Source organism: Octopus bimaculoides, chromosome 5, assembly GCF_046866305.1.
Source record: "Octopus bimaculoides isolate indiv1 chromosome 5, ASM4686630v1, whole genome shotgun sequence".
Classification (NCBI taxonomy): domain Eukaryota; kingdom Metazoa; phylum Mollusca; class Cephalopoda; order Octopoda; family Octopodidae; genus Octopus; species Octopus bimaculoides.
The window spans coordinates 94,095,806-94,123,420 of record NC_142932.1 but is presented as its reverse complement, the minus strand read 5'-3'; the positions used below and the strand labels follow the sequence as shown (position 1 = coordinate 94,123,420).

At 36.8% G+C, this 27,615-nt stretch overlaps 1 protein-coding gene and 1 pseudogene across 3 annotated transcripts in view; one reads left to right on the top strand and one right to left on the bottom strand.

Moving 5' to 3' along the window:
• Positions 1 to 3,158: 3,158 nt before the first annotated feature.
• Positions 3,159 to 27,615, top strand: part of LOC106876239 (transmembrane protein 117) — a 117,709-nt gene continuing 93,252 nt past the window's right edge. The window contains exons 1-2 of one of the 3 annotated variants that reach the window (XM_089352662.1): positions 3,159 to 3,710; positions 9,809 to 12,362. The gene's annotated coding sequence lies outside the window, so the exon portion shown is untranslated. Of the gene's footprint in view, positions 3,711 to 9,808; positions 12,393 to 27,615 lie in introns of all 3 variants that reach the window. The other 2 variants (XM_089352663.1, XM_089352658.1) reach the window with 2 other exon arrangements.
• Positions 3,712 to 4,559, bottom strand: LOC149135647 (acylphosphatase-1 pseudogene; annotated as a pseudogene).

Sequence of the window (27,615 nt, the reverse complement as noted above, 5' to 3'; positions counted from 1 at the left end):
GATGTCACCGGTAATTCAGAAGCAGCCACTCCTTAATTCAACCCACAGTTGACGACCGGGTCAGCAGCCAATTCTGCGACAATTACAGCTACAACAAACACTTTGACCAGCTCTAAATTTACCCACGTTTCCATATCACTAACTACTAAATCAAAAGAAATTCAATTTATTGCATCTTTAACGACTTCAGATATTGCTTATGAGAAAAAAGGCGGCGATAATGTATTATTTCAAAAGTGGATAAAACAAATTCTCATACTGGGGGTGGGGATTGAAATTTTAACTGGGGGTGCTGAGCATCCTATACCCCCCTCCCACCGTGGCTACGTGCCTGTTCACAAGGGTGATTTTTTTTAATGGTACCTACATTACTCAAATTTAGAAAATTTACAGAATACACATTTCTTTGTATTTCTTAGATGGTTCGATATGAGAAGGGTGTAAACTAGTTATCTCAATCAACGGAGCACTACCCTCGATAAAACAATTTTTGTGAAAAGACATTAAGGCTTATACAATATAACCTTAGATATTTCAACGTGTAACGCCAGTGACTCGTTGTCCCTTGCGAGTCACTGGTGATATCCATGCTTTAAATCAATGTGATAGTTTATTCAGTGAACTGGAATACACACACACACACACACGTATATATATATATATGTGTGTGTATATTATATGGTTTTTTAAAAAGTGAAAAATATGCGTTTCTAATTTATAACAAAATTAGATCGCTAGCGCAAAATGAATTCAATAAGTAAAGAGGTAGAATTTCTTCCACTCACTTGGCGTTTTTGAAATTTTCAAAATGTGTACTTCTAATGTAGCTTTATATACTGATGACAAAAATCGCATTCATTTTTTTTCTAGAAATTAATAAGAAGTTACGAGCATTTAAAGTTTTATATTTTTAGCCTATCAGCGGCCTCCATTTGGCGATCTATCGTATGCTGATCACCATTGCCATGGAAATGAGCCCAAACCTTTACATGCTCCCTTAATCTGCTAGAAATAGCAACCAAATCTTCCTGTAACTACATAACTTCTGAAAAAAAAAAAACAAAGGGATGAAACATTGTGCCACAGCACTGTTTAATTCCTCACTTGTGGCCGGCTGACTTAAGTCAGTCCCCGCGGATGTAAACTTTTATCGATTTTACAACCCTCGAAAACTGTAAACAAGGTTTAAATACCAAACTTTGTGTATAAGAAAAGAGAAAGTATACCTAATATTGATCTGTGGGGCCCAATAAGTGTTATGAGAGTCGTAAGTTTGATAAAAGATTACGTCTGTGGCACAATATTTACAATTTTCGAGGTTCGCGAATTCAATAAAAGATTACATCCATGGGGATAACTTAAATGTTATTTATAATACTCAACAAGAAGCACTTGGGCATGCCTGCGACTTTCGTGATGCAATGCAGCATCAGAACAATATATATTTTTTCATAATTAGGTGAAAATTTGTAAAACTTCATGTGATAGAAGAAATTTAGCAAAATCTTGTAATCATATATAAAAGAGAATAAAGACAAGGACAGTTCTATATTTGAGAGATGAGGAATTATGTACATTATTTACATTTGACGGATATTTGTCCTCATCTTGTTTGTTGTTAACACATTTCGACTGATATACTCTCCAGCCTTCTTCAGGTGTCCTGGGGTCCCTAGGACACCTGAAGAAGGCTGGAGAGTATATCAGCCGGATCTTGTTCAAAACGGGGGCACCAGTATTTTCTTAACGAACACACGTGTGTTGCCTCTCTGCAAAATGTCAGAAGGAGTAAGTATAAACAGCTGAATACTTGTCAGTGATTGGTTGAAATTATCGAAATAAGACAATTTTTTACATGAAATAAATTCGAATACAAAAATTTTTTTCTGTTCTATAACACAAAATAGATAAGTATACGAAGTTTGAAAGTCTTTCGGTACCAAAAACACTGCATAAAACATAAATGAAAACTGGTGCCCCCGTTTTGAACAAGATCCTATCAGCCGAAACGTTGTGTTAACAACAAACAACATGAGGACATATATCCGTCAAATGTAAATAATGCAAATAAAGACAAGGACGTTATACATACACACACAAATTTTAACAAGCACAAAGCCTGAAGTGGTAAAGGAGCTAGTCGATGAAATCAACTTCAGTACTTCGACTCGTACTTTGCTTTATTGACTCAGAGGGTGGAGGACGTCAGTATGAGATAAACTTAGTTTCAATCCGGAATGCAATGAACCGAAGAAATACCGACGTTCTTACGATGCTGCAAATTCATCGCCCTTTTGTCATTCCGGGCATCAAGTCGCAAAATCTGGAGAAGGAATTGGTCAATTAAACCGACTCGTAATTGACTGATACTTCTTTCATAAACTTCGGCAGGATTAAAACTCAGCACATAAAAATAATAAAGCATAACGACTCGGAGTTTAGTATACCCCCAGCTTTGATACTCTTTTACTTGTTTCAGTCATTTGACTGTGGCCATGCTGGAGCACCGCCTTTAGTCGAGCAAATCGACCCAGGACTTATTCTTTGTAAGCCTAGTATTCTATCGGTCTCTTTTGACGAAGCGCTAATGTTACGGAGACGTAAACACACCAGCATCGGTTGTCAAGCGATGTTGGGAGGACAAACACAGACACACACACACATATATATTATATACATACGACGGGCTTCTTTCAGTTTCCGTCTACCAAACCCACTCACAAGGCTTTGGTCGGCCCGAGGCTATAGTAGAAGACGCTTGCCCAAGGTGCCACGCAGTGGGACTGAACCCGGAACCATGTGGTTGGTAAGCAAGCTTCTTTATTTCATAAATATTTGCCATAAAGGCATTACAAAGAGGGGACGAACAAGGACAAACATAAAAGGGGTGAAGTAGCCGTATCGATTAAATATTTACAATTTTAAATATACAATCACACAACCACTCCTACGCCTAGATATTCATAACTTTCAGAAAAATAGATGTTTTTTAATGAAATTCTCTATGAATATGCATTATATCATGTAGATTCCGAATTTACAAAATTTGGGGAGGAAATATTTTAGGAAGGGTGGGGAATTTTGGAAAATTCACCAGAGTTCACTTCAATTGACTTAACTTTCAAGAAAATGGATATTCAGAATATAACACATTTCGTAGAAAATTTCATTAAAAAATATCCATTTTTTAATGAAATCCAAAGTTGGGGGCGGGGTGCAGAAATCTGTAGTTATGCCAGATAATACATAATTATAAAAGTAGTAAAATATCAATATCCAAGATGATCCAGTATTTTACGGAATACAGTAATACCTCGCCATATCGCGGTTTATTATTTAAGCTTTCGTCGATTCCTCGGTGGTGGTGTTTCGCATTTATAATAAAAAAAATATTTATACAAATTATACACAGATAAATAGAAACAGAGGAAAGTAAAAATGATTTCTGACATAGGTACACATGATCAAGGAAAAAGATGTGTAATGGTCAATGAAGAAATGAAAAGTCAACTTCAGCTAGATCTGAACTCAGACAGGCTACAACTTTTTGGGGAAAATAATAAGCGATTTATTTGACATAAACACGTGAGTGGTGGTACTTAATTTACTGAAAGTGTGAACGGTAAAGTATACCATTTAAAAAGGAAAGCGAAAGACGGTCGACGGGATTTGAACGCAGAGCAGCAAGAGACATAAACAAACACCGCAAGGTATTTTGGCAGTTATTTTTAATAAGACTCGATTCCATAAGTTCTTTAAGCAAAAGTTTTCTCCAAATCTACCGAAGGTAATAAAAAACAATATGAATTCAATAATAAATTATACATCACATAAATTGAAAGAAAAAAAAAATCAAATGTTTTTGTAAAGATTTTCGATTTCAGGTTATTAACGTATTATTTCAAATTTTTTGAATTTTAAGGTTGGGATAAAAACTTCTTTGGAAAATTCACATTTTTCGATAGATGAAGAAGGACTCCCTTCTTCTGATAACCACTTTTTCATGGGGACGATTTGCTCTCTTGAACCCTGAATGACGCCTTTCACAGTCTTCTGGTTAGTATTCATTACCCAGCCGACTACATTCAATTCTTTCGCTTTAATTTGAGTACATTTGCGGAAAAAAACACCTTGGACTTTACCAAAAACTTCGTAGTTCACTGTTACAAATTTTCCAGACATATTTAAATTTTGAAAAAGGAAAATGCAAGCGTTGTGCTATCAGAAAGCGTCATTAACGGTAACAAGGTAACATATATTGCGTCACCGTTATTATAGTCAACTCTGGTAACTCGCCCTTAGATTGATATTCTTCAATTAAAAAAGACCTAAAAAGTAGTTCAAGGCGGTAAAATCATGTTACTTGTCTGCTAGAAGTATTTCTTAACGAAAGCACTGTGTAACAGAAATCCCGATCTCTTGAAATCCCCTGGATGTGTGCAACAAGGAAAATACGTACATAATGAGTGTGTTTGTAAGATAATGTTCAAATACTCTGTCTACGCCTTCAGAGGTCTGCTCTGTCAGAACTCATCTGAGGTTTAACAACATAGTGGTTATATTTGTGTATGTTCTTTTGTTTAATTCAGAATAAATTTTGACCGGCCACTTGGTAAGGTCAATATACAGTTTCAGACTCGTTAACGAAAACAAAACAAAACAAAAAAAAAAAGCCCCAGCCTACTTGATGTAAAAAAAAAATGTGTAGAAAACGAATATGAAAAAAAAAAAAAATTGCGCAAACGAACGAGGTGGGGGCGGAGAGAACTTTCGGAAAATTCACAAGATCCAATTTTCCCTCATAACTTTCGGGAAAATGGATATATATTACTGAAATTTTATAGAGATACCGTTCAAATGACGCAAATTACGATTATAAAGAAATTTCTGGGGAAAATGTTTTTCGAAGGAGTGAGGAGCAGACTGTCGGAAAATTCGCACGATCCGTTTTTCTCCTTCATAACTTTCAGGAAAATGGATATCTTTTAATGAAATTTTACAGAAACACCTTTCAAACAACATAGATTACAATTATAAAGAAATTTGTGGAGAAAAATTTTTTTTTCCGAAGGAGTGGGGAGAGGACTGTCACACAATCCGTTTTTTTCCCCTCATAACTTTCAGGATCTAGTTTAGCGCCGGAAAATGGATGTCTTTTGATCAAATTTTACAGAAATATCTTTCAAACAGCATAGATTAAAAATGTGTAGAAAACGAATATGGAGAAAATATTTGCGCAAACGAACGGGGAGGCAACCAAGTTATACCTTCTTCTCTCGGATCGTTGCCGTCAAATAATTACCAACCAAGATTAAGTTATGTCCATGTATGTTTGCGCAAATTTTTGTTTTCATATTCATTTTCTACACATTTTTTTTACACCTATTAGACTGTTTTTTTTTTTTCCGTTCTGGTGACCGGGCGCTAAACTACATCCTGAAAGTTATGAGGGGAAAAAAATTGGATCGTGTGAACTTTCCAACAGTCGTCTCCCCACCCCTTCGAAAAAACATTGTTACCACAAATTTCTTTATAATCGTAATCTATGCTGTTTGAAAGGTGTTTCTGTAAAATTTCATTAAAAGATATACATTTTCCTGAAAGTTATGAGGGGAAAAAAACGGATTGTATGAATTTCCCGATAGTTCTCGCCCCACCCCTTCGGGAAAATTTTTCTCCAGAAATTTCTTTATAATCGTAATTTGTGTCATTTGAACAGTATTTTTATAAAATTTCATCAATATATATCCCATTTCCTGAAAGTTATGATGGGAAAAACAGATCTTGTGAATTTTCTGAAAATCCTTTCTCCAACCACCTGCTCCGCCCCGTTCGGTTGTGCAACTTTTTTTTTCATTTTCGTTTTCTACACATTTTTTTACATCTAGTAGGCTGTTTCTTTTTTTTTTCTTTTCATTAACGGGTCTCAAACTGTATACTGACCGAAAGTAAATTTTTATCACCTCACCCCCACACTTTTCACCAAAAGAGAGGAAAAACCATGAAAATCCTGATTCAGAAAAAATATGCGGCCCGGATATTTTGGAAATTTTTTTTTTTTGGTGAAAAGTGTCGGGGTGAGGTAAAAATTCACCATTTCCTCACCACCACGGGTTGATTCCACGCGAAAAATCTTTTTTTTTTTTTTTTGGTGGAAAGCTTGGGATGAGGTGGTAAAAATTTACCAGAAAGGTATCTTGTTTTATGCATCATCCTTTAAATCTTAAGGTCTTGCAAACTTTAATAGTCCCAGATATTGCGACCATTTGTAGTTGAATTATTTTCACAATCTCCACAATTCTTGAAGAAATGCAAAGATCATAAATAATGCTCTTCTTACTTAGACTAATGGTGCACAACAAAGGAGAGAATTTCCAAAGAAGAAAAAAGTTATTAAAAATTGCAGAATTATAATACAAACAAATTACTTCTGTCAATATTTCATGCTTCCATATAAGATAAGTTGTTTTCCGCTTCTATATAAATAAAAGTGAAATTCTGTCTGTCCGTGACCCCTGTATCTCAGTCTACATTTGCCCTGCATAGACATATACCTTTTTGGAATCAGGATGATCCCAGGGTTGAAAATCTGACTTTCATTTGGTTCTTGAACATCCAGCATTGGGATCTGACGAAAGAGCATTTGGGTGACTGTGAGAGATTTTAAATGGTTTACAAGCGCTATAATAATAAATGCGACATTCTGTGTTAGAAAACTGACCAAAACTTTTTGAATTTAATACCAAACCTTTGTGACAGTTACCTCCATTAGCTACAATAATACAATTAGCTAGAGTCAAGGACAATCACTCTAAATCATTGGACTTCACCTCTTGCAGCAGTGCTTTTCCTATGTTGGTTGTTCCAGAGTTGGAAATGGCAACAATCTCTTCATAGTAACACCACAGTTAAAACCAAGAATTTTGTTCAGCTTTACAGTGATCTCCAAATATCACAATGATACAAAATTCTCCAAATATGATACTCTGTGATATAAATTTGAGATGGTAGGATACCAATAAATGTTTCATTATTATTGCTCTCATAAGGTAGTTAGCTAGCAGAAACGTTAGCACGCCGAGTGTAATGCTTAGCGGTATTTCATCTGTCTTTACATTCTGAGTTCAAATTCTGCCGAGGTCAACTATGCCTTTCATCCTTTCAGGGTCGATAAATTAAGTACCAGTTGCATCCTGGGTCAATCTAATTGACTGGTCCCCTCCCCCCAAATTTCGGGCCTTGTGCCTAGAGTAGAGATTATTATTGCTCTCTTCTGTTTGGGACTGAAGGCTCAATAAGCCCTCAACAGGAACTAACTTAAAAGTCTGCATGGAGTGTGACTTTGAAGCTAGTTCGTAATAGTTGTAAAGCTTAAAATCTGTCTCAACAACTATTTATTGGGATTTTCCCTGGATGTTTAATTTTAGTCTTTATAGTATTTTAAATGTTAATTATACTTTCACTTATTTAACTGACCCTACTCTAATACTTACCCAATCCTTTTTCCCTAGAGAGTCATCCTTCTAGAATACCCTCTTCACCTATGTTTCTCCTGCTGTCATTAAATTACAGTCATTCAAAAAGAGCATCAACCATATCAAGCTCACCAATCTTGGAAGGTCTGAAAAGATCATGAATGTAGTCCTTTCCTTCTGACTAAAGCCATTAAAAAAGAAAAAAGTCAATATTTTTTCTGTAATGAAAAAAGTCTAAGTATATTAAACATATATGTTTTATTCACACTAGAAAGAGAAGACATGTAAAGGTGGTTCAGCAAAGTTGATCTCAGAACAGTAAAGCATCCAGTTTGTCAACTTTACTTTGCTGTCTCCACTGCTCTGTGAGGAAGATTCACCTGGAGCTTTCGTATGTCTCATGAGCCTATAGATCTGAACTTAAAAAGTTCCTTTCAAACCTGGGCAAGATATTTTCTAAGGAATATCAGAACTTAGTATCAGTGATGGAATGACACAGGTGTGTCTGGCAAAATGTTCTTTGGTGGCCAGTTCCATTCCCTCAGTTCTGAGTTCAAATTTTGAAGCCAAAATTCATTTTCATCTTTATATTTACCTTTGTAGCATATGCCTTAAGGGATACTTCTCTCTTTCTCTCTCTGTTATATATATACATGGATACAGACGTAGTGGATAACAGCTAGCCTTTGCCCACACTTTTGGACCCTGTTGTGTCCATCACTCTGTTTGGTTGGTATTGGCGCATTTTGTCTCCTGTTCTATTGTGCGCCAAGATGCAACCCAACCAATCGCAGCCTTCAGATAATGTCGCATGAGACAGGCTTTTCTGAACCCCAGTTTGAGCTGACTGAATGTTATAAACAGCTAGCTTCTCACTGTCACAGTTTGTCAGTCTTCTCGGCTCCAAACCTTCTGAGGTTTAGCCGCTGACTACAGAGCACACAGCCAGTTCCAGCGACGACAACAGCCACATGGAGGCTCAACACTCAACCAGCAGCTTACGGCAAACTCCATCTTCGTCGCCACCATCATCTTCTTAACTACACCAACTTCTCTACGTACACACCACCAGCAGTATTCGCAAAGGTTCTATCTCCACACTGTTTGTGAATTACTTCACCATGGTTAACAGCGAGTACAACCTGCGAGACCTCCTGTACCAAGTAACTGGCCACAGCATCGTAGCCTCAACTTCTCGGGCGACAGTATCTTTTCTCGGCTCTGCTTTGCTGCCAAGACTTCTTGTACAGCACCTCTACCACTGTGTACCTTGAATATGAACTGGTATTTATCGTCCTTCTGTCTGGACTTTCTTCTAACGCCCTTATAGACTGTTTTCTATGCTCTGTACTTATCACACACACAAACATCCATGTTTGTACACACATACACTTTGCTTACATGACGACCTGTCTATTATTATGTTTATATGTTGCACTCACATACACAGACACACATGTTGACGTATCAATAAAATCTTCTCTTAAACCTTCTACCGGTTGTGTCTCTCTTTACCCTCTAGCACTTATACTCATTTATCCTCTTTTTGTACTTTTATTTGTATCGACCGTGCGATGTACTAAAGGAGCCATTCCACGTCACCTCTCCTTGTCGCACGGTCCTTACACCTTTCTTTCCAGCAATTATTTTTGTGCATATGATTTCTGGTTCTGTTCTACTGCACAGTACCTTGAGCAAGTGTTTACTTCTATAGTCCCAGGTCGACCAACGCCTCATGATTGAATGTGGTAGACAGAAACTGTGTAGAAGCCCATCGTTTGTTTATGTGTATGTGTGTCCCCTCTCCACTGCTCGACAACTGGTGTTGGTTTGTTTACGTCTCTAATTTAGCGGTTTGACAAGAGATGATAGCATGAGTCCCAGATTTAAAAAAAAGTACTGGGGTCGATTTGTTCGACTAAACCCTTCAAGGTGGTGTCCCAGCATGGCTGCAGTCCAATGACTGGAAAGCGTAAGAGATAAAGGATATGGTACGCATTATTGAAATATAAATTGACCTCAGTACATGACTGAAACATATCTTATCATTTACTTCCAAGAGGAATGAAAATAAAAGTTGACCTTCGTGTAATTTGAACTCAGAACATAATAAATGGTCGCAACTAAATGCCACATATTATTTTGTCTGATGCGCTATCGATGTTGTCAATCCAAATTCCACATTAATATTTATACATAAGCATTCACTGATGCAGTCGTCTTTTCTCTCACTTTTTTACTTTACATCTCTAGCATTCCTATGATTGTCTATCTATCCGTTTGTTTCATTGTTTCTACGCCTGTTCATGTGTCTATTCATCTATTTATGATAGGGTTACCTTCAGAAGAGGGCTACGGAGGCCACTCACACGAGGAAGGACTCACTACATTTGTCACCCCGCTACACCGTAATGTTCTTTCACGGGTCTGTCAACTCATCTCTTTCTTTTTCGTCATTCATTCCATCCATCCATTCCTTTTTGTTTCGATGGATGTGGTGGGCGTTGTTATTATTCATGTTTGATTTTCATGGCTTAATCACAGCTCTACAAAGCACTAGGATTATTATTTACTATCTCCGAAGAATTGAAAGCTCATAAAAAGTTGAGGCCAAGAAATCAAGTTCCATTCGATGTAGGAAGCAAGAACTTCATATCAACCTTCAAGGCAAAGAGGAATTAACAGCGAATTGAAACAATACGGACTTCGATCAAGGTTGAGTCCAGCGAGAAGCTTCTCTTCAATTTGACTTGTTGAATGAATGCAACTGGATATAAGTGGTATATTAGGAAAGGAAATGAAAATAAATAAATAAATGAAATGAAATGAATACCATTAGAGAAAGGAAAAAAAGAACTAAAATCAAAAAACGTAAACACACATACGCATACACACAACCACATATATACACAATGAGATACTGATTATAACAATATGTACAGGAGAGAGAGAGAGAGAGAGAGAGAGAAGGACGATTACACTGAGAAAAGGAGATACAAAAGGGGGGAAAAGTCGAAGAAATAGAAATGTATAACAAAGAATAGAATTGAGGAAAAGGGAGAATGGATCAAAGGAATGAAAGAAAAAGAAACAATAAATGAAGGAAGAAATTATAATGACAATAAGACAGGCACACACATGATAGAATAGAATAGAATAGAATAGATAGATATGGATAGACAGATAGTGGTGATGATGGTAAAGGAAGAAGCAGGGAAATAAAAGACAAGTTACAGAGTCGCTTGATTGAAACAGATCAGATGAAAAGAAAGACTGACATAAGTAAATGGACTTTAAGAAAGAGAACAGCTGAATGAAAATTTTGAGGATTGGATCATGATAGTAAAACAGGAATCATTGAAGCTTAGGTCTCCGAAATGTAGGAGGGAAAAATTTAGTGAAGTGAGAAATGAAAATGAGACGAGAAAGAAAGAATAAGAGAAAGAGAAATGAGAGTGAAAGAAGAAAACAGCACAAGTCAATAAAAGAGGAAGAAAAAAGAAAAAAACTAAATGGGACACGAAAATTGAAAAACAAAACTGAGAGACCCAGTATTGAAAGTAGAAACAAGAGAAGCAGCGAAACATTAGATTTTAAAAAATGAAATGAAATAACTGCCAGCGAAGTAAGTAATGAGCGAATGGAAATGAGAAGGCAGGGGAAACAAAGGGGAGGAAGTAATTGGGAAGAGAAAGAAAGATAGAAATACTGATAGAGAGGGAGTAATGAAAGAGAGCAAGGGAAATGATGATAAAAAGTGATAACGAGTGAATAGGAGAATAAAGTAGAGAGAGAGAGAGAGAGAGTGAGAGGCAGACAACCAGAATGGCCGAAAAGAGACGTATGTTAGAGAAAGAGAAAGAAAAACCAGAGAAATGAGAGTAAGTTAAAGAGAGAAAAGAAGATAAATTAAAGAGGGGATACACCTAAAGAGAAATATGAACATGAGAGACAAAAAGGAAAGAAGAATGAAAGAAGAATTACAGAACACAATAGAAAAGAGCGCTTCAATTACGAAGAAAAAGAATAAGATTAATAGAGAAGTTGGAGGGAAAGAACAACAAAGAGGGCCAGAAAGAGAGAGAGTAAAATACATTTAAAAAAAAATCAATCAGCTTTAAGATAGGAAAGATGATTAGTGATAGAAGTGATGAATAAAGAAACAAAGTGTGAGACGGATCAAAATGTGAGGAGTGTATATGTATCCACAACCTACGACCCACCCGTAGTAAGATTGAACAGCCTCTGCAATTTAGTCATAAGAGAACCAATACTCTTCACTTAACTTTCGTTTTCTAACTATCTCTCTTTTTATGTTTGTGGGTGAGGAGAGAGAGAGAAAGAAAGAAAGTGAGAGAGAGAGCTTCATATTCTTTACTGTCTCCCCCACTCCCCCAAAAAAGAGAAAACAAAAATTAAAAATATATCGAGAGAAAGGAAAGAGTTAGATAGTCTTCAAAATTTAAGAATGCACTATTATTATTGTTGCAATTATTGAAAGAGATGTCAATATCAAAACAAAAATCACACCAAAATAATAACATCAGTGTTGATAGCTAAACTATAACATCAATAACTACAATAATAACAACGAAATGCCAACTAGCTAAAGAGAGAGAGAGAGAAGGGGCTGTTGAGTGTGAGGGAGGCTGGGTGAGTGAGAGAGCAACTGAATGATTGAGTAAAAGAGAGAGAGAGATAGATAAATCGTATAGAGTAGTTAACTCGAACATATACGAAGAACAGACTCTAACGGCTGGCTTGATTTGCAATGGTTCCTGTTGATGTTGTTGCTGTTGTAGTGGTTTCTCTTTCTTTTTCTTCGCCGTCGTATACATCGTCATCGCTGAAGGATTACTCTATTGGATGATATGAATTCTTTGGCAGGTAGGTAAATGAATTTGATTAGGGATAACTGTTTGAGACAGTCACTTAAGGTCTGTCGCACATACATCTCCGACACATACGCCTGTCTTTCAAGCCTTTTGTCTCTTCCTCACCCCCTCTTTTCTCCCAATAAACTGTCAATCTGCTACAATTGTATTTTCTGAGCTTTAGTGATTCTCATCTTTATCAAACCGTCCGACAAGTTATTGACATGACCAAGCTGCAAGTGTCTTGTTTCCATCAACTAGAACATGCTGCTATCTGTCACATAAGAACGAACTATGCATGACCACAATAAAACGCACGAACACAACTGGTGTGCTTTTGTCAATCTTTGTTTCAAATTCTCCAAAATGTATTTCCCATGTTTTTTAAACACTTTGTCCTGTTCAGACAAACCCCCTTTGTCTCAGTTTATTAGTGATTATATCGATAATAATAGCAGTGGTGATGAGTAGCAAGTCAACGATGTAACTCTGGAGATAATGTTCATGTTAATGATGAAAACAATATAATATATTACCTCTCTAGATTGCAATAGTGTTTTGACACACGTGTCATATACACAAATATGCATAAGCATACGAACAGACGAACGAATGCATTCAAACGCATATTTGCGTGGTGCGTGTGTTGTGTGTGCACTTATGTATTTTAAAAACACTCGTATATTTCAAAGGGGAAAAAATCCGGCAGTGAGACTTACGATGTATTTCATGCATATTGCCAATGAAAAGATCCCACTCTGACACACACACACAGATTTATATATATATATATCATCACTATCTGTCCCCCTCTCCTACATATGTATATATACAAACGTATATAAGCATATAGAAGTATATTATATAAACATATATATTTATATGATATATATATATATTAAAACACACACACACACACACTCATAAATATAGGCATATGTACGAGTATGTATGCTCCTATATATGCTTGTATATGTGTGTGTGTAAATATAACCATGCTCATGCTGTATACATATACAGGTAAATTTATAAAGATAGCTAGCTAGCTAGATAGATAGATAGACATAAAGTGTAAATGTAAGCCTTCACACATATATGTATATATGTTTGTGTATACATATACAACTATGTGAATGATGTATAAAAATAGGCAAATATCCGTATATGTATGAGTGTGTGTGTGTTTGTGTATATATATACACACACGTTTGCATATGTGTGTTTATATATTTACTCTTTATAGATATGTTTATATGCATATGTTTGTATGTATATATATTGATACTTACATATGTGTGTATGTGTGCGTATGGTCAAATACTTAAAAAGTTCATATCACAGTCGCAATGTATCTTTGATGCCACTGCATTGCATGTTGGGCAAGTGTCTTTTATTATCGTCTTGTATTGACTCAAACTTTGTGAGTGAAAATGGGTAGACAGATTGTCTACCCTTTGTCACAGTTCAAACCTTGCCACACATCATGTCGTGCTGTTTCAACCTGATGATTTCATTGATGGGTCATCTACTTGTGGAATGCACACCTGCTTTACATGCTAATTCAATCAGTAAGGAATTCAGTACTTTGATAAATTGAATTCTCATCTCAAAACCTGTGGAGATTGAATTGTACATCATCATCATCATCATTTTAACATCTACTTTCCATGCTTGTTCGGGTCAGATGAAATTTGTGGCATAGATTTTTATGGACGGATTTCCTTCTTTTCACTAACCACCTCTTGTTTTCAAGCAAGATAATATTTCACCACTGTCAGGCAGATTTTCACTGAAGATTGGAAAATGAACAACACTGCTTGTATGATGGTGGCGCTTGTTTACAACTATAACGTGATTTTAAGACAGAGACACAATTACACACATATATACATATATCATCATCATCGTTTAACGTCCGCTTTCCATGCTAGCATGGGTTGGACGATTTGACTGAGGACTGGTGAACCAGATGGCTACACCAGGCTCCAATCTGATTTGGCAGAGTTTCTACAGCTGGATGCCCTTCCTAACGCCAACCACTCCGAGAGTGTAGTGGGTGTTTTTACGTGCCACCAGCACAAAGGCCATATATATATATATACATACACATGTACATACATATGTACATGTGTATGTGCATGTGTGTGTGTATTCATCATCATCATCATCGTTTAATGTCTCTTTTTTCATGCTAGCATAGGTTGAATTGTTTGGCATAAACTAACAAGCCAGAGGGCTGTACTGAGCTCCAGTGTCTGTTTTAGCATGGTTTCTACAGCTGGAAGCTCTTCTTAATGCCAACCACTTCACAGTGTGTTGTTGTTTGTTCCTTTTCGAGTCATGCCTGGCTCATAAGGGCTGGTTTCCCAGTTTCATTGGCATATAGGTTCCCCACCTGGATGGAATGCTGGTCCGTCACTGGTGAGCTGCTAGATGCAGGAGGAAAGAGTGAGAGAAAGTTGTGGCAAAAGAGTCAGCAGAAGTTTGCCATTACCTTCTGCCGGAGCCATGTGGAGCTTAGGTCTTTTGCTCATAAGCACACACATCGCCTGGTTCGAACCCGCAATCCCTTGACTGCGAGTCTACTGCTCTAAACCACTAGGCCATGTGCCTCCACTCTTCCCAGTGTACTGGGTGTTTTTTTCAGGGCACCAGCAAGACAAGCTCCCTCAACTAAGAGAGATATAGTTTTGAGGGATATAAAAGTATTAGAGAAGGAGAAGACAAGAGTCTTGCTGAAAAGGTGAATACATGGCTTCCCCATCAAGAAAGAAAGAGAGAGAGATGTGAGGTCAAGGCACAAGGTGAATATGAGGGACAGAAAAAGGATAGAACAGGAATGTTGGGTGTCTGATGTAAGTGGGCTAGAGTGAAATTAATGTGAGAGATAATTAGAGATGGAAATTGAGTTGGATGCAAGGAGAGGAAATGAAGGAAAGGAAATAACTGTGAGTCAAGGAGGAGGAAGTGACAAAAGATTGTAGTAGGATTACAATTAGAGGATAAGTGGTATCATTTACAACACCTGAGTGAGTAGTGCCACAGAAGATTGATGGAGGGATGGAGAAGATAAGTTGTGGGATGGGGGAAAATTTGACAGGACCTCAGCACTACTGAGATGAATGGGTCTTCTCAAGCACAGTACATTACCATTTGTCTTGGTTTCCCATTATCTCTTCCAAGAAGCTCAACATCTTAAGGTCAGCTTTCACCACTTCATCCCACATCTTCCTGAGTCACCCTCTTCCACTGGCTCCTTCCACATTTAGCAATTGGCTCGTCTTTATACAACTGTCCTCATCCATCTTCATCATATGACCACACCAGCAGTCTTCTCTCCTGCACACTATATCTGATGCCTCTTATGTCCAATTTTTCTCTCATGTCTTCTGTCCTACATGCACATTGATGTTTCACATCCAGTGGAGCATGATAGCTTCATTCTTTTCTAGCCTTCACATGTTCTCTGCATTAACAACCCAAATTTAACTATTATTTAACATTGTTGTTTGTATACGGGCATTGTACAATCTGCCCTTCACTCTGAGAGAGAGGTGCCTTTTGTTATAGGTAATAGTTCTCTGAACTTTCTCCAAACGTTTCTTATTTTAGCAAAATACTTTCAGCACATCCCTCCCCTCTGCTAATTAAATCACCTAGGTAACAGAAACTATCTACTACCTCTAAGGATGTTCCAGAAAATTTACTATATACTTTTAGTGTTTATTGCATCTGTGCACCTGCCATAAATAATATCTACTGTCTCTCTTAACCTTCCTGTGATTCCACTGCACCTCTTATGTGTTCATAGTTTGCGCTGTGTACAACATATAGAATTTCTACCAACACCCCTTCTACATATTGAACAGGGTCATTTATCTGAGCGATTAACACTCTATTTTCCTGCTAACTAGAACTTTGGTCTTTCCTAAGTTAACTTCAAGGCCTTTTGACTCCAGATTTGTTTCCACACCTGGAATTTCATTTCTAATTCTGCTACAGTTTCAGCTGTGAGAATAAGTTCATCAGCATAGAGGAATTCCTATGGCCAGCCCGTCTTAACTTCCTCTATTATGACAGGAGGACTATGATAAATAAGAGGGAACAGATAACCGAACCTTTATGAACTCCTACCTGCACACTAGATTTATTACTATATGTATTGTTAACACTCATCTTAAGGACAGCATCCATGTAAATTGTTTAAACACCTCTCACTAGCCATTCATCTACTTCTAGCTTCTGAAGTAACCTCACAATTAGGGAGCAAGACACCCTTTCTAGTTCAGTGAATGCCAAGTACAGTGGTTTACGTTTTGCTAATTTCTTCTCCTGCAGTTGCTGAACTCTAAAGAAATCATCTCTTTGGCACAACACCAAACTGCATCAAATCTAGGTTAACCTTCTTCCCAATTAATTAAGCACTGACTATTTTGATGACTTTCATAAGCTGATCCAGTAATATGATACCTTTGTTATTACTTCTTGCTAAGGTATCTACTTTACCCTACAAACAGTTGACTATGATGATATTACATAAGTCACTTGGTATGATAGCTTCCTGTACAACATAATGAACTGTATGGCTGACTAGGCTGTATCATACTCTACCAGCTATTTTAAACATTTCAGCAGTAATCCCTGATGGACCAGAAACATTCTGTGTCTTCACATTTTGATTGCTTTGTCTATCACAGGGGTTTTCAAACTTTTTAACTTGCGGACCCCTTTATATTTCAGGCTTTACCTTAGGGACCCCCTTATAAACGCTTATGAAATTTATACATAAATATTTGCTTAAAATAACATATATTTTTACATTTATTTATTTAACAATATTTAACAAATAGGTTTATTGTCAATTAAAAGATTTCGATTAAAAAACATATATAAAATCAAATTGCCCATAAAAAGTATTTGCTGTCCACAGACCCACTGTCTTGTTCTTGCGGACCCCCTGTGGTCCACGGACCACAGTTTGAAAAACCCTGGTCTATCACACTTCTATTATCAAGAATGGCTGAACCTTCTGTTTGGTTCACATTAGAAAGACTCTCTTTCTCCACATTTAGTAGCTTTTCATAATAACATTTCCATGTCTCTTTTCAGAATCACTGAGTGTGAGTGTGCCATTATCCTTCTCCACACACTTCTCTCCCACATCTTGATTTTCTCTGATACACTGCCCTGTAATCCAGAACACCTATACCTTCAGTCCACATGCCATAGAACATTGGCACACCTCTTCTTTTCTGCTTCTCTCTTTACTAAATATACTTATCTCTTAGTTTCTCTTCTAATTGCCTGATATACTTCTCTGTTGCCCCCATATTTCCAAACCTTCCAAGCCTGCCTTTTATTTTTTATGGCTCCTCTGCCATGTCACCCTTGGTTTGGCTGAAACTTTGCATCAGCCACGAATTTGATTGTTGCCCTCAATAGGTTGTCCAGAAGGAACTTTTAGTTCTCTACATAAGTCTCTGTCTCTTCTCCCCTGTCAAATGCTTCAATTAATATATCTCTAAATTTCTAACTGTTCATTGAACCTTTAAGTGTCCATAAGTTCCTTTTACTGACTGGTTTGCATTTCTGGGTCCTTTTAACTCTAAGTTTGAAGTCACTACCCACTTACCTATGTTGGTCTGTACAATCCTCACCTGGGGAAAGACTTTGCATTCACAGCATCTGTCCTTCCCATTTTCTAGTCAGAATGTAATCAATCTGGCTTGTGTATTCACCAGACTGAGAAGTGATCAGCTGACTAGCTGTTTTTAAATTTGTATTGTACATCATCAGGTCATCTGCATGACAGAACCTAAGAGCCTTGTTCTCTCCTCATTTCTAGGACTCCTTAGTCCAGAAATTGAAGCTATGATTTTATGACCATGAGTGCAACACCCTAACCAACAGGTTACATCCTTTGACTATATATATTGATGTATGCATTTCACTCCACATGTATTATTACTAATAGTTTTATATACATGACAAGTATGTTCATCAGGCACTGATTATTCTATGAAATCAAGAAGTTTAAATAGAGGACTGGGCAAACCATATTTCATAGAAGAATACACTAATAGGTGATCCACTAAACTGAACTGATGCAGAGCATTCAGATGATTTTAAATCGGAAAAAAATATAAAAAACAAAGTAAAATGTTAAGGTTATAAATTATAAAAATTAAATTAAATCAAATTATAAATGTGTCAATATATAAATATGAAAATATATATAGATCTACAGATAATCCAAAGGCTATACAAATATATACAAATACATAAGCTATATGCAATACATAAATTATACAAGTACATAAAAATATAATATACATAAATTGCATAAAAATATAAATGGGAAAACTCTATGGTATCTGTTATAAAGGTCTATAATTATAATATATAAAAATAAAAATTACAAAAAGAATACAAAAGGATGGAAAAAAATATAATGTAAATATAAATATGAGATATATATCGACACAATGAAAGAAGAAACTATATCTATATTCTTAGGCGTTATAAAATAAAGTAGAAAAATCGACCAATCAATCAGGAATTGGTGGAATCTTCCCATTTTTTAAGATATATTTAAACATGTTTACATCCACTAAAAATCTCTGACCTCGAGTTATATCAAGTTCGGAATCTTAGATCTAAATAAAATCTGTGCCCTTTCGGCCAAGCAAAGCATACATCTATTAGATCCTTTTTTTAATTTAGACCTTACTATTATTCCCTATTTGATCACATTTGATACATTTTTCTCTTTCACGGCCCAAATGCAGCTTGCCAACTTTGGTTTTGCTTTTCTCTGTAGTGGAATGATGCCATGTGGTTAGTGTAGCGTTTTTTAGAAATTCTTTCACATAATCCGATGTATGTTCTTTTATTGGTTGCGTCACTATTATTAAGGGTTGCCAAGACCCCTGGTCTGTATATAATGAACTTCATCATACACATCCAATGGAGCTTCCTGGATCTGCCCATGTAAAAGTACACTAGTGTCATGCAAATGGCACCCGTGCTGGTGGCATGTAAAAGCACCCATTACACTCTCTGTGTGGTAAGCATTAGGAAGGGCATTCAGCCATAGAAAACCATACCAAATCAGACTGGAGTCTGGTGCAGCCTTCAAGCATACCAGCCCAGTCAAACCATCCAAACCATGCCAGCATGGACAACAGATGTTAAATGATGATGATACACACACACACACACACATATCACTGAATTTCCTTTGAATCTCCTGGCTGGGGAGTTGAGCCTCAGTTCTTTTAGCCTCTCCCAATAGCTCATCTATTACACTAAGACAATCTTTTTGGTGTAGTGGCATTGGATTGCTTTGAGTTCCACAGTTAGTTTGATGCTTTGTGGTGACCATAATTGGGAGCATTAATCCAGACAACTTGGAACAAATGTTGTCCATAGGAGCAACACAGATTCCTTTTTCCATTTTTCCATACTGGCATAGATATTTCTCATATATACATTGACCCATGTGCTCCACTTGTCATGCAAGTCTGTACTGAATATCAATCTAATTATTTTTCACATACTTTTGTCAGGCCACACATAACCCACTTTCAGATTTCATATCTCACTATTGTACAACAGAGGAAAATTTCTTTTCTACTCATTTCTTACTCTTGCTGCAGTCTACTCAGTATGATTGCCTCTAACACTCAGTTGATCATAAACTACTACTTCTGATGTGCATGTTTTTCATTTCATAGGTGCCATTTCTGTTAACTATTCCTGTAATCTGTTACATTGGATGCCCTGATTTTTCTGTCAGTCTGCCAAAAATGCTATTGCACCTTTTGTGTACCTATTGCTTGCAATTGGCATGCATTATTGAGCTTTTACTTACTCCTTCCTACATAGTGAAAAAGGCCATTTACCAGATAAGTCTTAGGTATCATGATCTTGTTTTACAAAATTTGATCTTCAATATGTCAGCCTTTAATCCTTTGAACATGAAATCATTCTTTCAGGTTTGGAACATTTCTTTCAACTCTTTGACAGATTCTGCAAGGGCATATAAAGTAAGGATCTAATATTGCAAAAGTTTAAGGGTCAAGAATGATCACAAAATCCAATCAGCTAGTCATCTATACATTGTTGCTATCTTAATAATATGCACCTGGAACGATGCATAATTACTCATGTGGATTTCCAGGTCTTGCATTGGCTCTAACTCCAGAACTGCAATATATTCCACCCCCAACTCAGTCCTGTGTATTCTGATTATAATCTGTACCATATTATGTACCTTATTTTGTACTTTATTATTATGTACCTTATTTTGTACCTTATTTATATATAAAATACTACAATTAGCTGTCATTTTTGATGGCACAGGGCTAGTATTTGTATAACTCGGCTCATTAGTTTAGGATTTCTTTTGACTGTTCTTCTCCAGTGCATTTTTGTTGCAGTTGTAACAGTTTGCAATGATACTCTGAGTTACTAAGTTAGACATAACACCTTCCTGCACTGCTTGATTAATTTAGTCAAGTACTCACAATGCATTTATAAAGCCTGATGCTTCTAGCTTCTTGTTCTGATACCATGGTGGTTCTGCAGTTGTCCCTACCTTCATTCCCTTAATTACTTCAGTGACCCTGCTTAAACCAACCTTTATAACTGTTTCTATTTTTCTCCTCCATTTCAACTCATGTTCTCACAACTCCATCCATATTCCTTATATTCAAGAACTTTTCGTAGTAACACTCTCAAAATGTTATCTTCTTACTTTGACAGAAAGGAAAATGTTCTTATGTTGTTTCAGACATATTTCTCATCAATAACATACCAATTCATGCAGACAAGTTTTTGAAATGCAGAATGCTTGATATCATTCATCTTGATGGCACAAAACATTAACAATTCCAAACTTCTTTCCAGACAAAAGAAATCTGATAGTTTGCCTTTCTACTGTTGCTCATTGCTACCTTCTTTTTTTCAAGCTTTTCCCTAATTTTGTTTTAGTGTTGTTCACTACACTATTCCTCTATAGTTTTATTCCATGCTCAAATTAGTTGCTTACTGTAAGTTGTCCCTCAGGAACCTCTAGTTTTCTTCTATGTTCTAATCTTCCATCTCTGTTTTCCTAACTAAACATCTGGCTGCTGCTAAATAATAATTGTTGTTTAAACTTAGGTCAACTTTGACTGAACAGACCTCTGATCAAAAGCTTCCAACCATGGCTATTTCAGCTGTGATCTGTGATCAAAGGCATTCCACCCATGACCACTCTACTATTTTCTTAGACAGCGGTATATGGGATTACATCATCTGAAGTGTTTCTCAAGACAACAAAGTGTAATTTGAGGGAGATTTGGTTACTATTTTTAATGGGCTGACTGATTACTTAGCAGCTCCCACATTGACTCATTGGCACATTATCTCTTATCTCATGATCTTTAAACTTTCCTATCTTCCTTTTCCTTCTTGAAATCCATAGTGTATCACACTATTCTATTCCCATTAATATCCACTCTTTTAGGCATTGGCTAAAACTTCAATTGTAGACCAATATATTCTTGGACTTTCTTGATATAACTACTGAAGTTGTTAGTTATCAGAATGATATTAAAGGCGGTGAGCTGGCAGAAACGTTGCTGGGCGAAATGCTTAGTGGTATTTCATCTGCCGTTACGTTCTGAGTTCAAATTTCGCTGAATCCAACTTTGCCTTTCATCCTTTCGGGGTCGATAAATTAAGTACCAGTTACACACCCCTGGGGTCGATGTAATCGACTTTATCAGTTTGTCAGTCCTTGTTTGTCCCCTCTGTGTGTAGCCCCTTGTGGGCAGTAAAGAAATAAGAATGATATTACTTTCATCTTACGTTTATTGTTGTTATTGTTTAGCCTTAGGTTAAACCCACTTGAGTGCATCTATTAACTAAGGTATTCCAGACATGACCATCCTGTCTATTATTCAAACATAGTTTGAATAATAGTCAGGACATATTTTTTCTAGCAGACTGAGTAACCATACAGAGACTCCATCTTCAAGCTGGACTTCTTCAATGTTGTTTCAGGTAGTAATAGTAGTAGTTGTAGTAGTAGCAGCAGTAGCAGCAACAATATTCGCAGTAGTAGTATTCACTATGTCCTTCCATTTTTTTAAAGATGGTAAAGTGGAACTTGACAGAGGCTTGTTGACTGTTTCTAGCAGTATGAGCAATTGCATAAAAGTTCACATATTTGCTCTAAATGTAATAATTTCCTTTGGTAGCTTTTACCAGAGCCTCATAGAACTCTTTCTCTTACTCGTCTGTTAACCTTCTTTTGGTGGATGTAAGCCCAGGAAGCAGACAGTGTTACATTGCCAGTCATTGAACTGAATTTAATTATTCTTTCACTTAGCCTAACTATTTATGACTCCATCTAACATTTCTGCCAAGATTATACCCAAACTACTCATACAAGAAACATTAGTTATCTGAAAGAAACATAATAATGACAGTTTGAAATTTTGGCACAATGCCAACAATTTTGTAGGTAAGAGTAAGTCACTTATATTAACCCTGGTGCTCAACTGGGACTTAATTTATCAACTCTGAAAGGATGAAAAGCAACATCAACCTTGGCAGTATTTGAACTCAGAACATAAGGACTGACAAAATGCCGCTAAGAATTTTGTCTAGTGTGCTAATGATTCTGCTGGCGTAGTTGTGTGGTAAGAAGCTTGCTTCCCAACCACATGATTCTGGGTTCAATCCCACTGCATGGCACCTTGGGCAAGTGTCTTCTACTATAGTCTCTGTGAGTGGATTTGGTTGATGGAAATTGAAAGAAGCCTGTCGTTTATGTGTGTGTGTGTGTGTGTGTGTGTGTGTGTGTGTGTGAGTATGTGTGTGTGAGTATGTGTGTGTGTGTATGTGTGTGTGTGTGTGTATGTGTGTGTGTGTGTATGTGTTTGTCCCTCCATCACTGTTTGACAACTGATGTTGGTGTATTTACATCCCCTATAATGTAGTGATTCAGCGAAAAAGATCAGTAGAATAAGAAGTACTGGGCTTAAGAAACAAGTCCTGAGGTCGATTTTCTCAACTAAAACACTTCAAGGCGGTGTTCTAGCATGGCCACAGTCAAATGATTGAAACAAGTAAAAGAATAAAAGTAAATATAAACCAGAATCCTTGTCTGGTACCAGATCGACCGCAAAATCTAATCAGCTTGTGCCAGTCACGAGGCCAAACATCCCTGAAAGTTTCATCTGAATCCATCCAGCGGTTCTTGAGATATCTTGTCCACGGACAAACAAACAAACATGACTGTAAACAATACCTCCACCTTCGCTAAGGCAGAGGTAATAAATAACTGTGGATTCCTTTGTGCTGTTCTTTTAGGATAGAAGGATGTGGTTTAAGGAAAATTTGGCTTCTATTTCTAGCAGGCTGAGTGACTGTACAGAAGCTCCCTATAAAGGAAAAAGTTCTGGCTGGTGGTGATGGAAATTATTTTGAGGTTGATGGCTTGATGTGACAGTTGTTCAAGTCTGACATCACCAATAATATGACAGATTTTTACACCTATATAATCGTGCGAGAGAGACGATTGCACTGGTGTGGTCATGTGACGAGAATAGATGAGGATAGCTGTGTGAAAAAGTGCCACACCCTAGCGGTTGAGGGAACCTGTGGAAGAGGTAGACCCAGGAAGACCTGGGATGAGGTGGTGAAGCATGACCTTCGAACTTTAGGCCTCACCAAGGCAATGATTTCTGACCGAGACCTTTGGAAATATGCTGTGCATGAGAAGACCTGGCAAGCCAAGTGAGACCAAAATCCAAGGCCTCTGCCAGGGGTGTAGCCAGCCCACTTATGCGTACCTTTCCTTCATTGGTCACTAAACTCCGCTTGCGAAGACCTGTTGAGGCAAGTGAAATCAAAATCGAACTAAATTCGACGACTGGCACCCATGCCAACGTCTCCTTCATTGGACACTGAACTTGGCTTGTGAAGACCTGTTGGGGCAACTGAAAGCAAAATTGTGATGGCACCTGTACCAGTGGAACGCTAAGAGCACCATCCAAGCGTGATCGTTGCCAGAGCAGCTGTCTGGCTTCCGTGCCAGTGGCATGTAAATAGCACCATTCGAGCATGATCGTTACCAGCATCGTCTTCCCGGGACTTGTGCCGGTGGCACGTGAAAAGACTTCAAGTGAGGTCATTGCCAGTGCCGCTGGACTGGCTCCTGTGCAGGTGGCATGTAAAATACACCATTTTGAGCGTAGCCATTGCCAGTATCGCTTGACTGGCCTTCGTGCCAGTGGCACGTAAAAGCACCCACTACACTTTCGGAGTGGTTGGCGTTAGGAAGGGCATCCAGCTGTAGAAACTCTGCCAAATCAGATTGGAGCCTGGTGTAGCCATCTGGCTCACCAGTCCTCAGTCAAATCGTCCGACCCATGTTAGCATGAAAAGCGGACGTTAAATGATGATGATGATGATAATTTATTCAGCAGGTGTTACAATTCTATCTGCTATACTTCATTATTAATCATCCATAGAATTAGAACAATTAGAATAGACTGTACGCATTTATTGTGGAACTAGAAGTTGTCTTGAAAAATGGTGTAAGATTTTAAGGAAACTCTCAGATCAGGTTTGCCAAAAAAAAAAAAAAGAAAAAAAAAGCTCAGACTTGAAGAAAAATCTCAGATTATGAAAACATCAAGTTTAAATAGAAATATAATGGTATTTTACTTTTTTTATGAAGATGACAATAATTATTTCTTTTCTTCAATTTCACTTGAAAGAGTAAGTCATTCACCATTTTCTTTCTGCTCTTTTTGTTTTTAAAAAATTGATTCCAACTAACTCTTGCTTAAAGCATCTTCTAGGTTCTCATGCAGTGTATTCCATATTATTTCTAGTAAAAGATTGCTTTGCAAGTAATCTATATTTGCTTTTTAAAGATTTAGCTTTTTTTTTTTTTTTTTTTCAATTTTGAAGTCCATCTTTTGTCTTTTAACTTATAATACCAGTGTTCAGGAATATTTTCTACAGAAATTGTGAAATTGTCAAGGAGGATAATTCCTCCAGTGGTCAAAGTTAATCATGCTGGTTTCTGATGCAACGGATAGGATGAAATGTAACTTCTTTCTTACTTGGATGCAAAATTTTATTTGGAATTTAAAACAATTAGTTCTAATGCTTATTTATCATCTAACAGTTAATTAATTAAATGTGATGTTGCCTTTTTTTCCTCAAGGTAAATATAATTTATGCTTTTATATTTACTTTCATTGCTTGGATCAGTTTCTGTTAGTATAATCTTCATTCATTTTTTTAATACAGAAACTTGGGAGAGTTTTGTATTCTAACGGTATTAAGTACAGACAACGTGACCTGAAATACAAACAACATGACCTGAAACGCTCAGATTGAAATTCAGCATTCAATAAATTAACTTTCTGTAGTGCATACTGAAGGAAAAGTAGCATGTGTTTAGTTCTGCATTTGCTTAATGTGTCAAGCTCTCCTGACACCATCATCTTTCAATTCATTTTGGAAGTAAAGAAGTAAAGCATTAAATTGTTGTATTATCACAGTAATAACTACTTCTTGAGATAGCCACCTTGTTTGTTCAAGCTTAGACATTTTATGACAAGTTGTCACAATCTTTTCCTATATAAGTTTGAAGTATTGTTTCTTCTTACTACAAGAAAAGTAAAGTGTTAAATCTTTTAAGAGAGATTCTAAATATGAAGGCAATATGCTGACAGCATGATTAGTGCAAACTAAAAGAATGATAGTTGCATTCCATAATAAAAAGAGATGGCACATCATCTCTCAATAATTTATGAAACCCATTTTTGGTGCCCATCATTGAGGAACACTTATTGCTTGTGAATCCAGTAGTTTCTGAAGGAATATTTCTTTCTCACAAAATAGATTTGACAGCATTGTAAAGTTCAAGAGCCATTCTGTTTTCAACAATCATGCATCTATGCTATCAAAGTTTCTCATAACTCTAGCTTAAATTTGGGCAACTGAAATATCTGTACTTTCATCAGTTATGATAGCAAACTTTTGTATCTTGCGGATATCCATTAGCACTAGTTTTTCATGAATGGCACTTCCATTTTGAATAACATATGAATGTTTTGTTCATTTCATTGATAATTTTTCAGGAATATTGCTCTCCAGAAATACTCTCTTCTGTACTGTAAGTTGATTCAATACTTGCAAATGGAATGTTATGTGTAACAAAATAGAAAGCAATAAGTAGTTCACATTTGGCTGTTTGTTCATTCTTCAGTGACTTCTTTTTGCCATGAATTATGTAATATCAACAGTAGATTTACCCCCATCAAAACATTTCTAATATTTTACCAAAGTTTGTTTCATTAACCTAACTCTATTTGGATTTCTCAGAGTAACATGGCACATTTTCAGTAGCTCTTTCCTTTATCATTTTTATTTAATTAAAGATCAAATCCTTTAATTCGAAATCTTACAACCCTTCATCTTTGAACGACTGCGTATACAGTTTTCTTCATTTTAGTAGGAGTTTGTACTTCATCACGTATATACCGGGTTCAGTCCCACTGCGTGGCACCTTGGGCAAGTGTCTCCTACTATAGCCTTGGGCCGACCAAAACCTTGTGAATGGATTTGGTAGACGGAAACTGAAAGAAGCCTGTCGTATATATGTATATGTATATATATGTATGTGTGTGTTTGTGTGTCTGTGTTTGTCCCCCCCCCAACATTGCTTGACAACCGATGCTGGTGTGCTTATGTCCCCGTAACTTAGCGGTTCGGCAAAAGAGACCAATAGAATAAGTACTAGGCTTACAAAGAATAAGTCCGGGGGTCGATTTGCTTGACTAAAGGTGGTGCTCCAGCATGGCTGCGGTCAAATGACTGAAACAAGTAAAAGAGTATATATAAAATGGAGTTTGTGTGTGTGTCTGTGTGTGGTGCATATGTTCCTTATGAATTGGAAAACTGAATTACCGATTTTGACAAATGAGGTATCAAAAGATTCAGTAACCTTTCAGCTATCAAATGAAGTATGTTTTTGGCACAACAACTCTTTTTTACTACAAAAATAACCTCTAAAGCGAGGTCAGGTTGCACAATTTTGAGGTCATTTTCATGCAATATTTGGATTTGCTTCCAATCTACATTGCCAGTTTTAATGTTTTTAGTGTTAAAAAATACAGCATTGTACAAGGAGTGTTATGAGTGCATTTGTGATGTACAAAACCTTATTTGCCAATGGAAAATGACCAAAAGAA